The 17,663-nt window shown below is 44.3% G+C and overlaps 1 protein-coding gene across 1 annotated transcript in view; it reads right to left on the bottom strand.

Annotated features, from left to right (window-relative positions):
- LOC144682711 (uncharacterized) overlaps nucleotides 1–7,136 on the bottom strand; it is a 302,585-nt gene extending 295,449 nt beyond the window's left edge. Inside the window, exon 1 of the mRNA XM_078545336.1 lies at nucleotides 7,031–7,136. The gene's annotated coding sequence lies outside the window, so the exon portion shown is untranslated. The remainder of the gene's footprint in view (nucleotides 1–7,030) is intronic.
- Nucleotides 7,137–17,663: the final 10,527 nt, after the last annotated feature.

Below are 17,663 nucleotides of genomic sequence, written 5' to 3'. Positions count from 1 at the left end.
TGAAGGAAACAATTTGGCCCATTGTGCACATACCGACTTTTGGAAAGAGCTATCCAATTAGTCACATTCCTCTGCTCTTTCTCCATAGCCCAGCAAATATTTCCTTTTCAGCATTTATCCAATTCCCTTTTGAAAGTTATTACTGAATCTGCTAATGCCACCCTTTCCAACAGTGCATTCCAGATAAAAACAACTCGCTGCGTAAAATTATTTTTCTTCATGTCACCTCTGGTTCTTTTGCCAATTACCTTATCACTGCATCCTCTGGTTACAGATTCTTCTGCCATTGGAACAGTTCTTCCTTATTTACTCTTTAGTGAACTGCAAAGATGTTCTCACTTTTGACTTGCTATTTCTTTCTCCAGAACCTCCTGAAAGTAGCGGGAACTTACTGTGCATTTTCCCACTGCTGAAATGGCACATCTGCTTTGGCCACAAGATTGTAATTATCTTAAACAATCCTATTCTTAAAGAGAAAGATCATACTGTGAGTCACTTAAAATACACTACAAAATTAAAGCCTTTTTGAAGGCTATTAAATATTCCAATAATCATAAACATTTCAATGTTTACATAGATAAAGGATGAAAATCAGCAGTGAGTCAAGGCATTTATTACTACAGTAATTGTGCTAGCTGTAATAAGGGCACACCCTTAGTACTCAAAGAGTTATGTATAGACCTGAGGGGCTGGATTTTGTTTTGGGGATGGGACCCCAGCATCAACTGAACTCTCAGGCCCCGACCCAGCATTGCGTCAGCATCAGATGTCTGATGTGATTTTTGTGGGGATGGCCAATTAGTGGCCAGGGGTCATCCAGTTAAGGATGGTGAGCAGCTCCCAAGGCTGGGGCATCAACAGGAGGCCATCCAGCAATAGTACATCAACAGCCCCTTGTTCCCAGTTTGGGGTTGTTGATGCATGTAAAAGAGAGAGGTGGTGCCTCATGATGGAGGCACATCTGAAGATAAATTAAAAAGTTTTAAATTTAACCCTTTCACTGGATGGCCAGTGGCCGCAGCTGTGGCCCAACAGCCATGGCAGGATTGGGGGGACGGGGGATGGACCCCTAGCAGGATAGAGTGCTGGCCCCTCTGGTTTGCTGCTAGAATGCCACCTCAATTCCCTGACTGTGCTTTAGCTTCAGTGTGCGGCCCGCAAGCCAACTGGAAAATTCCACTTGTCTTCTGCTGAACGACCTTAATAGGCTTAAATGACCTAATAGACTACTCGCTGCTGGTCACCCCTCAGCTCTGCACGGAATGAAAATGGCCTGGGGATAGGAACATGCTGTTCTCCATCACCTATTTTCGAGCCTTCCCACCTTGAACAGGAATCCAAAATTTAACTGAACCAGAGAAGATCTTTTGTTCTACTTTTATTTGTACTGAGTTTTTGAGACAATGGGATATGCATGGACAGTGCTTCCTGTCCTCCACTGTGTAGGTAAGATCTACTTAAAAGGACAAACTAATCACCAGACAAATTTACTAATACTTCACTGAAATCATGATGGTTTAAACTTGAGATATTTTGGAGTGGGGGGTAGGAATTTAATTCCTCTTATTTCTGGCTCTTTTCTTTCTACTTTTCTCATTTCAGGGGTTCTGCAATGTATATACTTCTTTCTCAATGATACAAACAGTGATTCAAAATATTCTACGTGAACATTTATCTCTTCATGGAATGAGTTTTTTGAAATATCTCATTGTTTATGTGATGATTGAAGCTCACTTTCTTAACAAAGAAAGGGTAAAAACACTTTACAAATTTTCAAGTTACACATTTACAAACAGAAGTCACTTACAGTTATACTATTCTCTCACCATATAAGCTGCCTAATTTGCCTTTTTCCGGCAGTGATGGTGAACTACAATTTCCAGAGATCATATGAGTTACTTCTAGATTTGCTGCCTCTGTTTCTATTTGGTGCCTAAAAGAGAATGACAAGGCTGGAAGTATAAATGGGAGGGAGAGTGGACTGAGCCTGCTTTCCCCACACTGATCTGTGGTGTAAAAGTGTCTTTTGGCCTCCATATACAACAAAGCACTGAAATCTACCTCATTTGTTTCATGCGTTAACCATTGCCATTTTTAAAGTTCTAGTCAAGGAGAATAGAGCTACAAACTACAAACATTTTCACCAGCTACAGCATTTAATTAGTAAGCACTCAAATTGACTATTGAGGCAAAAAAATAATGGGCTGAGCTTTATGAGGGGCGTCGGGACCCTGACGTCAGGACAAAAGTGGGTTCAAACCCACATTTGATAGCACTGGCACCACTCAACAATTTTACCACAGGTGGCCTCCTAATTGGCCCACAGTCCAATTGAGGACGGCAGGCAGACTCCTGATGCTCCTGGCCCAATCACAGGGTTGGCAGCTTTGTTGAGGTTCAGCAGTGCCACTGGGGAAGGTGGTGAATGCAAGAGACCTCAGCAGTTAGGCAGATAAGTGAAAAAAAATCATTGTGCCAAGTACTGAAGGGCAAACCCTTCTGGGAGGTCATAGGAGCTGCAGGTGCTGCTTTCCCTGTAAAAATGGGCTCTAAATATGAAAATTGGCTCCCTACCTCCTTGAGGCAGGCAAGCTCTCTGCACCTGGTTCCACCATTGGTAAAATGCCCCAATTGCAGGACCGCATCAAGGAGCCAGTCCAACCTGGCTGCTTACAATTTTACTGGCACCATAGCTTCCTACCCTGCTTCCCGGGGACCAGTAAAATCCTGGCCAATGACTTTCACACTGTGGCTAACAAGAACATTTGAAAATCCTGTGCCTAATTCTTCTCTCATGGTTTTGGAAATCACTGATTAAATGTTGCAGAATTTCAATAACACTGATTTCAGGATTTATAGCTTGTTCATGCTGAGAACAAGGGCAGAAGTTTCCTGGACCTCTTGAGGCAGGTTCAGAGGCGAACGGGATGGGAACGTCCCAGAAATTGATGTTGAGTTGGGATAACAATGTGATCTCACTGTCTTTTGGTTTTCCTCGAGACAGCATTGAAGGACGTTGGGGAACCCCCTTCAATCTGTCATATAACTAATTAAGAAGTTGTTAAAGTTGTTAAAAAGCCAATTATGAGCTGTTTTAGTCTGGAATCCTGGATTGCCCACCAGGGAACCATCTTTCTGACCTGTCAGCAAGGGTCACCAAGGTGAGTGCACAGAGGGAAAAGCTCCATCAGTAGAACTGACAAACTGTGAAGCCGTTGACTAGTTGAACAGAAGAGCTCCAGCCATGGCCTTTGAGTGACTGCTGTTCAAAGTACATCGTCTCTCAGATGTCATTTCACTGCTTGACAGGTGATTGCCAACTTCCTGGAAGGCAAATTAGGATTCTCTAGCTAAACTTATGCACCTCAGTAATGAATAGGATGAGTCTGTACAAGAACACCTCATTTGTACAGATCAAGTTGTCACAATTAGGCGAATCTCTGATGTCCCTCTGCCCATGACATGGTCTACTAACCATCATTACTGCACTGGCTTGTTAGTTGTGTTGTGTGGCACTACCACTGTGCTAAATGGGATAGATTTCGAACAGATCTAGGAACCCAAGGCTGAGCAACCATGACATGCTATGGGCCATCACCAGCAGCAGAAATGTACTTAATCACAATCTGTAACCTCATGTCCCAGCATATCCCCCACTCTACCATCACCACTAAGCTAGGGAATCAACCATGGTACAATGAAGAGTGTAGAAGGGCGTGCCAGGAGCAGCACCAGGAATACCTAAAAATGAGGCGTCAACCTGGTGAAGCTACAATACAGGACCACATGCATGCCAAACAGCATAAACAGCAATTGATAGACAGAGCTAAGCAATTCCACAACCAACAGATCAGAGATAAACTCTGCAGCCCTGCTGCATCCAGTCATGAATGGCGGTGGATAATTAAACAACACAAATATCCCCATCCTCAATGATAGGGGAGCCCAGCGCATCAGTGCAAACGATAAGACTGAAGCATTCACAACAATCTTCAGACAGAAGTGCTGAGTGGATGATCCATCTTGGCCTCCTCCAGAGGTCCTCAGCATCACGGATGCCAGTCTTCAGCCAATTCATTCATTCCATGTGATATCAAGGAATGGCTGCTGGCACTTGATACTGCAAAGGCTATGGGTTCTGACAACATTCCGGCAATAGTACTGGCAAATTATGCTGCAGAGTTTGCCGCAGCCGAAGCCAAGCTGTTCCAGTACAGCTACAGCACTGGCATCTACCCAGGTATGATCTCTTCACAAAAAGCAAGACAAATCCAAGCTGGCCAATTACTGCCCCATCAGCCTACTCTCCATTATCAGTAAAGTGATGGAAGAGGTCATCAACAGTGCTATCAAGCCACATTTTCTTAGCAATAACCTGCTCACTGACACCCAGTTTGGGTTCTGCCAGGGCAGTTCAGCTTCTGACCTCAATATAGCTTTGGTTCAAATATGCACAAAAGAGCTGAACTCCCAAGGTGAGGTGAGAGTGACTGCCCTTGGCATCAAGGCAGCATTTGACCAAGTGTGGCTAGTCCAGTTGACTAGCAAAACTGGAGTCAATGGGAATCTGGGGTAAATCCTCCGGTGGAGTCATAGCTAGCACAAAGAAATCTGGTTGTGGTTGTTGGAGGTAAATCATCTCAGTTCCAGGACATCACTGCAGGACTTCCTCAGGCCAGTGTCCTAGGCCCGACCATCTTCAGCTGCTTCAACAATAACCTTCCTTCCATCATAAGATCAGAAATGGGGATGTTCTCTGATGATTGTGGAATGTTCAGCATCATTCGTGATTCCTCACTGAAGCAGTCCATGTGCAAATGCAGCAAGACCTGAACAATATCCAGGTTTGAACTAACAAGTGGCAAGTAACATTCACGCCACATAAGTGCCAGGTAATGACTATCATCAACAAGAGAGAATCTATTCATCGCCCCTTGACATTCAATGGCATTACCATTGCTGAATCCCCCACTATCAACATCCTGGGGGTTACCATTGACCAGAAACTGAACTGGACTAGCCATATAAATAATGTGGCTACCAGTGCAGGTCAGAGGCTAGGAATCCTGGGGAGAGGAACTCACCTTCTGACTCCCCAAAGCCTGTCCACTATCTACAAGGCACAAGTCAGGAGTGTGATGGAATACTCTTCACTTGCCTGGATCAGAGCAGCTCCAACAACACTCAAGAAGCTCAACACCATCCAGGACAAAGCAGCCTGCTTGATTGGCACCCCATACACAAACACTTACACCCTCCACCACCGACGCACAGTGGCAGCAGTGTGTACCATCTACAAGGTGCACTACAGGTCCTTAGACAGCACCATCCAAACCTACGACACTACCATTTAGAAGGACAAGGGCAGCAGATGCATGAGAACACCAGCATCTGGAACTTCTCCTCCAAGCCACTCACCATCCTGACTTGGAAATATATCACCATTCCTACACTGTCACTGGGTCAAAATCCTGGAGCTCCCTTCCTAACAGCACTGCGGGTGTAACCACACCACATGGACTGCAGAGGTTCAAGAAGGCAGCTCACCACTACCTTCTCAAGGCCAAATGGGGATAGGAAATAAATGCTGGCCCAGTCAGTGAAGCCCACAACCCATAAATGAATTTAAAAATAAGCCAGTTAGGCATGATAACTTAGGTGTGGGGGGTGGGGGGGGCCGCGGGAATGAGGACAGGTAACCCTTAGGGAAGCCACAGACGTTCGGGCATTGTGAGGATGATCTTTGTGGACCAGCAGTGTATTAATGCTCCTCCTGGCCCACAGCAATCATTTACAAACCTGCTTTCTCCTTTTTATGGCCACCTTTTAAAGACCACTTGTTAGGCCGCACAATTCCAAGGACTAATAAATGGTGGGAGTGCAGTGCATGCTTTTTCTATTGGTGCTTCAACATTACATTGGTTCCTGTTAACATTACAAGACCTTGATTTTCTTGTATGAATGAAGCTCCTACATGTTTCTGGCAGGTGTCTGGGCCCCCAATTTCAAAGTTCCAGTCAAATTCATGGATACAAAGATATCAGTGGAAATAAAATCGTTAAATGCTGTGCTTCTTTTTTAATTGAGCTAATGCCCATTTTCACCTGCCACATGGATGAAAATCACTTTAACTGACATCATAAGGTTTTGCTCCAGGGACACAGCTGTCCAGAAAACTCAGTACATTCCTATGTTCCAAAGGCTCAGGGTAGGTACAGTTCTACACAAAATGCCTAATCACAGACTGCCCTTAACTAGGAATTCTAAAGCTTAAAACAGAGTTAAGAAAAAATGACTAAGTAATTATACAGATATCTGCAATAATAATTTCTATGATGATAATGCAGTAGGATATATTTTCCCTCTAAATGTTCAATTATAATGATTATCAATAGAACGTAGCACCGGGGGTAGCTGGCTACCATAGATGTGCAGAATTCAAGCTTAAGTCGTTACAATCATCTCCAACAAAGCAAAAACCTAATCAAAGAATATTTTGGTTAAATGAACAGATTACCAAACCAACTACTATCCCCAGCCAGTGTTCACCCTTGTTAATAGAATGATTTATGACATTTGCACCTATTAAGTAAATACTTTTCTATCTGACTTACACATCAACCAGGTTTCTCAGCTCAAATTATATACAATTACTTTGTTATTTCAACACCTCCCAAATTACTGCAAGTTGCAGACTTAAAAGCATGAAATTCTAAATGTAAAATCATTCCAGATATTACAGACAAAAAATCAATTTAAGCTCCTTGTAAAATATTGTTGTAAAAGTTAACACTCAACAGCAGTTAACTGTGTTAGAAACAAACATATGAAACCAAATCTGCACTGAATGTTCTGCTAGGTTACTTCTTTTAAAATTATAATTGCTCTATCCTTTCTCACAAATATTGTGCGTGATATCAAATATCACTTGGAAATCACTTCAATTTTTGAATGTAGCTGCTGAATGTAACTGAAAAATAATATGAGATCAACACAGTAGCACAGCTAAGCCTTAGCAGCTAATACTTACTGCAGCTTCAGCACTCACATAAACACTGATTTATAGCTCTGTCCTGCTGCACGTCATTTTCGAAAGGCCATGGTTCCAAACTGAATCAAAAAACACTTGCTAGTTGAAAGGGTGACCTACATTGGGTTGCTGCATAATAACTAGCAACTGATCACTAATAAGTATAGATAGTCAAAGACTCAGAAGGTGAAGGTCACCTCCGCTTGAGGTTCCAAACTGGTGTACCAGTAAGCAAATAAGATAAAGCTTGCATGCCATTATGTTAACCCTTCCAGTGCTGTATCCTTTTTGCACCTTTGAAAAATATAGTGCTGGGTTTTCCATCATCTTTTAACTTTATCATTTCTGTGGCAGACATTTAAGGAGATATTTCATAACTCTCAACAAAGATATACTCCATTGTGAAAGAAAAACTCTACAAGAAGGATAAACAAACAGTGGCTAACTAAAGAAGTTAATGATGGTTTCAAATTGAAAGAAAATGTGTACAATGCCATGAAGATTAGTGGTAGGCCAGAAGAATGACAAAAAGAATGATAAAGAGAGAGAAGTTAGACTATGAGGGTAAAGTAGCAAGAAATATAAAAGCCGTAAACGCTTTTACAAGTATAGGAAAAGGAAGAGAGTAGCTAAAAATTTGTCCCTTAGAGGATGAGACTGGGGAATTAATAACTGGAAACAAGAAAATAGCCAAGACTTTGAAACATATTTTGCATCTGTCTTTATGGTAGAAGGTATAATAAGCATCCGAAGAATAGTTGTAGACCAATGGACAAAAGGGAGGGAGGAACTGAAAACAATCACTATTATATTGAAAAAGTACTAGGAAAACTAACAGAATCAAAGGCTGACAAATCTCTTGGGCCTGACAGCCTATATCCTAGGATCTTAAAATAAGTGGCTGCACAGATAATGGATTCATTAGTAGGTTGGTTGTAATCTTCCAAAATTCCCTAGATTCTGGAAAGATCCGGCTGTGTGCAGCTGAACTGCTGTGGGGGAGTGGGAGAGGGAGGGCGGGGAGGGGGGATGGATGCAGTGGGATGGCTCATGAAGCCTGTCAATGAAGCTGAAAGACACATTGCACATTATTCAGTGGAAGAGAATATATTTTCAGATTATAAAGTAACAAAATGTGTTCACCCATGCAACCAATTGTGATCAGAGTTTCTTAACTTTTCTAGGCATAACACTTCTAGCTGCTGCACTGACATCCACAGCAGGGGTTGAGACAACCTGCACAATGGTTGGCCCTGTTGCTTTTGATGACTTCAGTGTGGGTCCTCTGGACAGCTGAGGTCTTGGGAGCCCCGGCTTGCTTTGGCTGTCGTCCTATAGGCCAGCTGCTCCGTCTGCAGTGACATTGGACAAGGTTGAGGGGGGTCACAAACAAAGGGGATTCGGAGGGAGAGGACAGCCTCTGAGATTCCTGAGTGGATGATCCAGGGGTGTCCAGCTGCTGCTCCTCCTCTCTTTTGGTGTCTGAGGTCCCTGGCCTGACTCCTTGAGGGGAAGGAGCACCTGGAGGGACATTGAGGTGCCTCATTTCCCTTGCGTGTTGCCGTTGCAGGAAGTCACCCATGGCTATTGCAATGGAGTGCAGGTCTGCATGCATCTCTGCATTCTGCTGGACCAGGGTCGCATGGCATCTGCCATCTGTCCCATGCAGACCTGGAGACTTCCATGCGCGCACATGCGGGCACCACTTCATCAGAGGGCAGGCAGACGCACTCCTCCAACTCGTATGCCACTCTGTTGAGGGCTTCCAACAGGTCTGCGTGATGTTTCCCCGTCTTCTGATGATTCTCCATGGTGAGTTGGAAGTCCGAATCCGAAGGCTCATCATCTGACTCAAACCTCATAGATGCCTCTTTCCCAGCAATCCTCCGAGTGCTGGGAAGCTTGGCTGAACCTGCCTCCGCCTGCTGCAGACATGTGTCTGTGCGGTGACCACCAGATTGTAAACCTGAGCCCACACTAGACCTAGGTCCCACTGAGTGTGTGTCTCTGTGCTGGAGGAGGGTGTGGGTAAGTGTTGTGAGGGATCTTCCACGCTGCTCATTTCCAGCTCTTCAATGGAGGTGTCGTCTTGGCTGGAGGTAAGGACCTGGGTGGAGTTGAGGGACTGGCTGGCTGAGGGTGTCGGTTGCTTGACAGAGCTCCCTGTGAACCAAAGTAGAATTAATAGTGCATGGCAGCAGAGTCAAAAGCAGGGGAGAGAACACCCACATTTGCGTAGAGAGAGGGGTGATGTAGTGCAGGATCCTCATGTGGGTGTTCGCTGCTGACCTCACCATCGCTGCAGGCACGGTCCATGTTCCCACTGGTCAGCGAGATGGCACACTCCTCAAAGTGAGTGAAGCGCCTAATGTGAGCCAATCCACCCCTGTTCTGTGTCCACTCCCTGCTGTTGTGAGCCAGCTTCTCCTGCATGAAAACAGATGGTGAGAATGTGAGCAGAACACATGGCACTGCATGGAATGTTTGCATGGTGAGCGGAGCCATGAACAGGATGGGGACGTGAGCTCAAGAAGGTATGAACCTGATGGAGATATGAGGGTGTGTGTGAGAGTTAGTAGTGTTGTCTCATGAGATGTGAGATCCCTGTGGATGTGTGATGGGTTTGTGAGTGTGTGAGTTGAGAGTGATAAAAAGAGTGACTTACCCTGGCAGAATGGATGACATCATTGATCTTCTTTCAGCACAAGGCGGCTGTCCTCTTTTGCAGGACGTTGGCACTGATCACCGCCTCCCATGCTGGATTTGTCACCTTGCTTGCTGGCCTTTGCCCAGAGCAGGGATAGAGGACATCATGGCGGACCTCCACAGTGTCCAAAAGGCGTTCCAGGGACGCGTCTGAGTCGGGGGGGGGCTGTGATCTTCTTGCCTGCCGGGGCCTGGCTGTGCAAAAGTCCTGGGATGGAAGAACTGAGAGGTGTGTGCATGGCTGCAATTTAAGTATGGCGCCTGGCATGGGAAAGCGGCGAGGTGACCGCGTGATGCACAAATCAGAGGCCACCCGCCAGTGTGTATCCCGGGAATGCATGATTAATGAGGCAGGATTGGGATGAAATGGCGTGGAAAGCCACCATTGCGGCCGGCGGGTAAAACATTCTTTTCCTGCTCACTACTGCATTTAGTGCAAATCTCTGAGACAATTCCACTCCATGGGTACCTCCAGCATTCAATGAACTGATTTCCCTTTGTTGGTGAAACATTATCAAGTACAATCGTTGCCAATGTGCCACAGGATCATTTTTCTCCAAGTGCAAATCTCTCTCATTCTCTTTCTGTCTTTTTCTCCAAGTTTTACTGAGTTTGTGGCCTTGGTATCGTACCCATTCCATTCTGCCGGAATTATTGTTCAAACGGCAGATGACAGATTAACACTGTCAGGCAAGTAAAACATTCACAATTGGAAATACTTGTGTGGGAAGATTTGAATTTACTGCTATCAGAATGTCCTGTCTATCTCTCAGATTTAGAAATAAACAAAAGATACTCAACACTAACTCAGTCAATGGGGTGAGACAACTTGTAATTTTAAATGAGGTATTTTCTAAACCATGGAAAATCTCAGCAGATCTGACATCATCTGTGGAGATGCTGCCAGACCTGCTGAGTTTTTCCAGCATTTTCTGTTTTTATTTCAGATTTCCAGCACCCACAGCATTTTATGCTATTATCTAAACCATGGCTGATCACAGAGTATTACAAGGGTAGCAAAAGGCTAGTTTCAGTATATTACCAGATTACTCACTACCTTTGCACATTGAGTCCTGTCACTTGATCTACATTAGGTTGAAATGGACACAAGTAATTGGACTTAAAAGTAACTGGACTCACTGCACTATCAGCTGTGGCTCAGTTCATAGCACCCTCGCCTTTGAATCAGAGGGTTGTGGGTTCATGTCCCACTCCTAGAAACCAAGAACTGTGATTGTACTCAAAAAAAGAGTTGCAATCTGTGACTGTTGATAACTCGAAAGAGTATCAGTTATGTACTTAAGGGACAAAACGTAGAAATTAGTAGAACAGAAATTTGCAATTACAGAATTGGTAATGCAGCCAACCCAATTTATAAAATGTGCACATAACTGGTATTAATTAAGTGGGTATGGCATGCCTTGTACCCTGCCAGTGACTGCAGTGAATTATATCAATTGCTTTGCAATTGATCCAATTCCTGCAGAGGGCAAAATGACATTTCGAGTGGCCTTCCAATGGTCATGTTTAATTGGTCTCCTACTGGCCTGAGCAACAGTGAACGCCAGTAACATATTGCTGTAACTTGCGTCCAATGGTCATGGCTGGAAATATGATATATGGAACTAAATTTTCATTCTGAGGTTGGGACAGGCACATTTCTGGGTCCTGACCCTGCGTTATCTCAGTGCTAATGCCTGATGTGATTTTTAACAAGCAGGTTAATTAGTGACTAGGGTGTGTGTCACTGTTCTATTAAGGGCAGCAGAGTCAAAGAGTAGCCAAGAGACGAATGAGGCAGATGCGATTAAAAGGTGATCTGGCGGCCAATTTGTGGTTCCAGATTTAGAGGGAATTAGAAGAAAGAGGAAAGCAGCAGCTGAGGAGGACAGGTAACCATGCTCGGGCAGCCTCGTGATTCAGCGATGCCTCCTTTGAAGTTCTTTTGGATGTGGTGGCATTCTACAATCCCCAGACAGCATCAGGAGAATGCAAGCCAATGAGACAAGCAGGCATGGCTGGAGGTGGGAAAGGAAGGAGGAAGAACAGTGTGCTGTGGAGGACCTGGATACCAAGCCGCAAACATTTCAGTGACTTCCTGGAGACTTGCAAGGTGAGTGCAACACTGCACCCAGATGACAGGTCTCCAGATATGCAGTCACAAGCATACACATGAGATGAGCAATCTGAGGATGCAGAACAGAACAGTCAAAACTTGCATGCCAGGAGTATTACAGAGCTGTGGGCAAAGGCCACATCACTAGCAAAAGTGTGGGATGCAACACTGAGGATAGTAACAGCACATGTGTTAGTGCAGCTATAAGTACTGAAGGAGGGTACTATGGTCCTAACACTCACCCTCCTGACCTTGCAGGAGAAAAAAACACATTATGCAAGGGAAAGGGTTTGGTCCAGTGGTAAAAAGCCATATCTAGCCATTCTGACAGTCATAAAGGAGGTGTCCTTTGACTTGGCCAGGGTGACAGCGAATGAGGGAGTCGGCGAAGGTGAGATGGGAGTCCATTTAAGACAGGGTGAAAAGATCTGATCATCTGCAAATGATGGGATTGGAACTCCCTCCTCCTCAATTTCCTTCATGGCAAAGCGTAAGTTCTAATGGCCTGCTTGAGCTCTGCAGAAGCAGCTGCTGACAGAAGCAGTTTAGCATATCCAGTTTCTTATGTCTCTCACAGGAACAGATGTGGGGGGGTGCCAAGGCAGATGTGTCTGTCATCGTCTGCAGAGTAGGAAGAAGTGAGTGAGGCCGATTATACCCATGAGACCTGCTCGTCATGCAGTGATGCTCAACAAATGCAGACAGGTCAGAAACCTGTTGCCTGGATAGGTGCAGTCTCCTGTGGCACTGATGCTCTGACATTTCTTGGAAGCTTATTCTTTATTGGTAGACTCTTTTGTGAGGGCATTGCCTTCATTATCTCACAGCCTCTCGTTCCTCACCTTTGTGCCTGTCATATCCACAAGTCTGCATCTGCTGCAGAGGCTGCTCCTCCTCACTACTTTTCTCCAATTCCAAGTAGCAAACCCCCATTTGCAGGATTGGCTTTGCTTCCCTCCACCTGGACAATCACAGAATCATGGACCTCACAGCTGTGCCCCCATAACCCCTGCAGTCTCATATTCTCCCCCAACTGCCACAGCCATCGCTAACAAAGCTCTCATGCAGCAATGGCCACCATGTGCCAATGAATGAGATGATCCCTGAGCCTTCCCCCTCTTACGCAATGTTTTGACTAATACCTGCGTCCACGACTGGCTCTCCGTTGTGATGTAGCTACTCCTCATGGAAAGCTCGGAGACTCACCGCCCTTGTATCCCACACCTCTTCTCAAAAACTGCCCTTCAATGAGTTGGGAATTAACTTACTTGCATGCCAAATTACAGACACACCATTTTTGGGTGCCTTGTATCTTCCCTGCTTCAAGACTCCATTTCAAAAATCGCAGCACGTCAGAACCCCGTCAGGAAACAGTCACATACGTCTCTCACTGCAGCGTTTTTCCAGGCCTGCTTTCCTCCACATCCCAAGGTGGTATTCCTTCATTCCCACCTAATTTGAATATGCCCACTAATATTTAATTAAACATATACGATTGCTGTAACTTGAAGTGGAGAATCCCAGAAGTGCCAGAAGTCAGCATGAAACCAATGGAATGGCCTGCCTGTCCCCTTCATGCCATTAAAACAGCAACATTGCTGTGGAAATTCCTGCTCTCAAGCTCCTCCATTGATTATACTAAATTTTCATTGTGATTGTAAATAAAGTTTATCATAAGGAATGTGGCAGCAATGTTTTGCTGCAGGTAAATCTGACTCTTGACAACCCTGCGCCATCACCTTCAGAGTTCCCCAAAGAATTCTTGGCCCACTAGTTTCCTTATCTATATGCTACCCTTGATGACATAATTTGCAAACATGTCATTAGCTTCCACGTGTATGCTGATGACATCCAGCTCTACCTTTCCACTCCCTCACTCAAGATCTCCATTGCTTCTATACTATCAAGCTCTTTCTCTGATATCCAACCTTGGATAAGCTGTAATCTCTTTAGCTAAACATTGGGAAGACTGTCTGTCTTCACCACCAACTTCATCCTGTCTTGCTGTCTACGGTCTCAAGTTGAACTATACCATTTGTACCCTTGGTCTCTAGTTAAATTCTGACCTGAGTTTCTGACCCCATATCTTCTCCCTATCTTAGCCTATCTTCTGCTGAAATTCTCATCAATTTGTCCAATGATCTCCCGGCCACTCTCTAATTGAACACCCTCTAAACTTTAGCTTATCCAAAACTCTACTACCTGTATCCTGTCCCTCAGTAAGTTCTACTTGTCCATCAGCCTTCTGCCCCCTGAATTTCAATGGCCCCCAATCCCCAAAGGTCTCAAATTTAAAAATTTAATGCTTGTGATTAAATCACGCCATGGGATTAGATTTAGCACTCCCCCCACTGACAGGTTTGAAGGCATGGGGCACGTTAAGTCCAGCAGATGGCCTGCCTGCGCCTATCCACCCAACCCTGCCCCCACCCCAATTATACCAGTGGTTGACATGGCATTGGGTGGCCCACTTGCCAGTGGGCCAATTGAAGCCTTAAGTGGGCAATTAATGCTCACTTAAGGGTCTCGTCCTGCCGCCACCAGCACTCAACCGGTGGCAGAGGGGCCTACGCCAAGCAGCCAATCCAGCAGGTTTCTCTGCATGGGCACGTGGTGGGCAGGGCGGTCCCTCCTTAACGGGCCCCCGGGCCTATCAAAGGGTCCCAACATTGTACTCCTTCCCCCACCCCATTGGATGCCCTTCCCCTAAGACTTCTCAAACCCCAGCTCCCATCCAACTCGCTGACCCCCAAACACTTGCGAAGTTCTGATCCATCGCAACTCACCTCATCATGGCCTGACTGCAGTGCCGACAGTGGTCATTACTCCCAATGGTGCTACCAGTACATTGAGAGCTGCTGGCATCTGATTGGCTGGCAGTTCTTTGAGGTGGGACTTCCTGACCCTGAGGGATGGAAATCCCACCTCTAGCCGATTAATGGTGACCGTTAAATGACTGTGGGGCAGCCATTCTTCCCCTTGATGGGCTCCCCCCTCACTTTTTAGTTGTGGGGTGCAGGGATCATGGCACCCCGTATTATTCAGTCCATGGTCTCTGTCCTCCTTATCTCAAAGTTCTCCCGCAATTTTCCCCCATCCACCACACATTCCACCCTTCACCCAGGAGCTTGAATACTGTGAGAAACAAAGCAAAAGGTAGCAGAGACAAAGAGGGGAGAAAGGTAAGAACAAAGCAGTCAGAAAAGTGGAGGAGAAAACGTAAAGTGTAATGGATTAAGACAGGAAAGACAAAATGTAAATGAAACAGACAGAAAGAAAGACCCAATGGTGTGTTTTCTTTAGGGCTGAAAATACTTTGATCAATCATCTATCAATGCCTTTTACATCTTCAAAGGCTTTGACAAAATCTGACGTGTGCACTTCTAAACAAGTTATCATATGAACTCTATTTATTCCACTCGTCATCCAACCACATCCATTCTTTTGCTGATAATCCCACTCAACACAAACTTTCCTCACACTGCATGTCCTCAATACAACCACCTCCAATCCTTGAGCAGTGTAATGGAGTGTATCCCATCCCAGTGTAAATTACTACAATTTTCTCCTTATCAGCCTTCAAAAATGCAATCAACATCTTTACATGTGTTTGCAAATCTACCCAAATGCTATGATGGGTCCAATTATTTGTGATTTTTCAGCTATCAGCATTTTCAGCTTCACTTTTTCTCACATCTTCTCAGCTGCAAAAGCTATGTAGGTGGCACAGTGAATTAGAAACTGGCCTTTCACTTTTGAGACCTGATTTAAATCTATAATGGTATGAAAGTGTGCTCAGCTGCTGGCTACAAAACCCCTATATGAAATAAGTTTAGGCAATCTCAATTCAACGCACAAAACTACCTCTAAATTGAAACTAATTAATAATACCACTTAGGCAGGTCTAAGGATCATTTGTGTCAGAAATGGAAAAGCGTCACTCCAATGTAGGAGAATCATACAATGATACAGCATAGAATAAGCCCAATCAGCTCGTTATGTTGTGCCAGCTCTCTGGAAGAGCTATCCAATTAGTTCCATACCCCTGCACTTTCTAGATAGCTCTGCAAATGTTTCTCTTTCAACCATTTATTCAATTTCTTTTTGAAGATTGCTACTGAATCTGCTTTCACGACCCTTGCAAGCCGTGTATTTCAGATCATAACAACCTGCTGCATAATTTAGTTTCCCTCAGATGGCCTCTGCTTTTTGCCAATAACCATAAATCTCTCTCTGGTTATTGATCCTTCAGCTAGTGGATGCAATTTTTATTTACTCTATCAAAACCCATCATGATTTTGAAAACATCTATCAAATCTCTTCTTAACCTTCACTGCACCAATCAGAATAACTGCAGCTTCTCCAGTCTTTCTACATAACTGAAGTCCCTCAACCCTAGTATGATTCAAGTAAATCCAGAACTCCAGTTGGGGCCTTACCAGTGCTTTAGATGAGTTTTGTTTTTGTATTACATCCCTGTATTTATAAAGGCAACAATTCCATGTGTTTTTTAAGTAGTCTTTTCAAATTATCATGCTTCAAAGATCAGTATACATCACACCCCCAGTTATCTCTTCTCCTGCATCCCCTTTAAAATTTCATCATTTAATTTAATGTCTCTCGTCATCTTTCCTACCAAAATATATCACTTCACACTTCTCTGCATTAAATATCATCTGCCATGTGACTGCCCATTTTACCAATCTATGTTTACCTGAAATCCATTACTATCCTCCTCACGATTTACCACTGTACTTTTCTGAGTTTTGCATCATTTGCAAATTTTGAAATTTTGTCCAGGTCCAGATAATTAATATATATCAAAAAGAAGAGGTAACACCAACCTCTGAGCAACATCACTCTGTACCTCTCCCCAGTCAGAAAAACAATTCACCACTACTCTCTGCTTTCTGTTCCTTTGCCAATTGCATATCCACACTGCCACTGTCACTTTAATCCCATGGGCTTCAATTTTGCTAACAAGTCTATTATGTGGCACTTTACTAAATAAGAACACAAGAAATAGGAGCAGAAGTAGGCCATTCAGCCCTTCAAGCCCGCTCCGCCATTCAATGAGATCATGACTGACCTTCTACTTCAACACCATTTTCCTGCACTATCCCCATATTCCTTGATGTTTTTATTAAGTAGAAATCTATCAATCTGAGTCTTGAACATACTCAACAACTGAGCCTCCACAGCCCTTTGAGGAAGAGAATTTCAAAAATTCACCACCCTCTGAGTGAAGAAATTCCTCCTCAGCTCAGTCCTAAATGACCTGCCCCTTATTCTGACACTGTGTCCCCTCCCTCTAGACACCGCAACCAAGAACTAACATTCTTCCTGCATTTACCCTGTCAAGCCCTGTAAAAGTTTTGTATGTTTGAATGAGGTCACCTCTCATTTTTCTAAACTTTCCAGAGAATAAAGATCCAGTCTATTTAATCGTTTCTTATGGGACAATCCCTCCATCCCAGGAATTAATTTTGTGAACCTTCATTGCACTCCTTCTATGGCAAGTATATCTTTCCTTAGTAAGGAGACCAAAACTGCACACAATACTCCAGGTGCAGTCTCACCAAGGTGCAATATAATTGCAGTAAGACATCTTCTTGTAATAAAGGCCAACACATCATTTGCCTCCTTAATTGCTTGCTGTACCTGCATGTTAGCTTCCAGTGACTCATGAACAAGGACGCCGAAGTCCCTTTAAAATTCAATGCTTCCCAGCCTCTCGCCATTTCGAAAATACTCTGTATTTCTGGTTTTCCTTCCAAATTGGTTAACCTCACATTTCTCCACACTGTATCC

The sequence above is a fragment of the Cetorhinus maximus genome, chromosome 7 (assembly GCF_964194155.1).
Source record: "Cetorhinus maximus chromosome 7, sCetMax3.hap1.1, whole genome shotgun sequence".
Lineage (NCBI taxonomy): Eukaryota > Metazoa > Chordata > Chondrichthyes > Lamniformes > Cetorhinidae > Cetorhinus > Cetorhinus maximus.
This window is presented reverse-complemented; position numbering and strand designations above follow the sequence as displayed.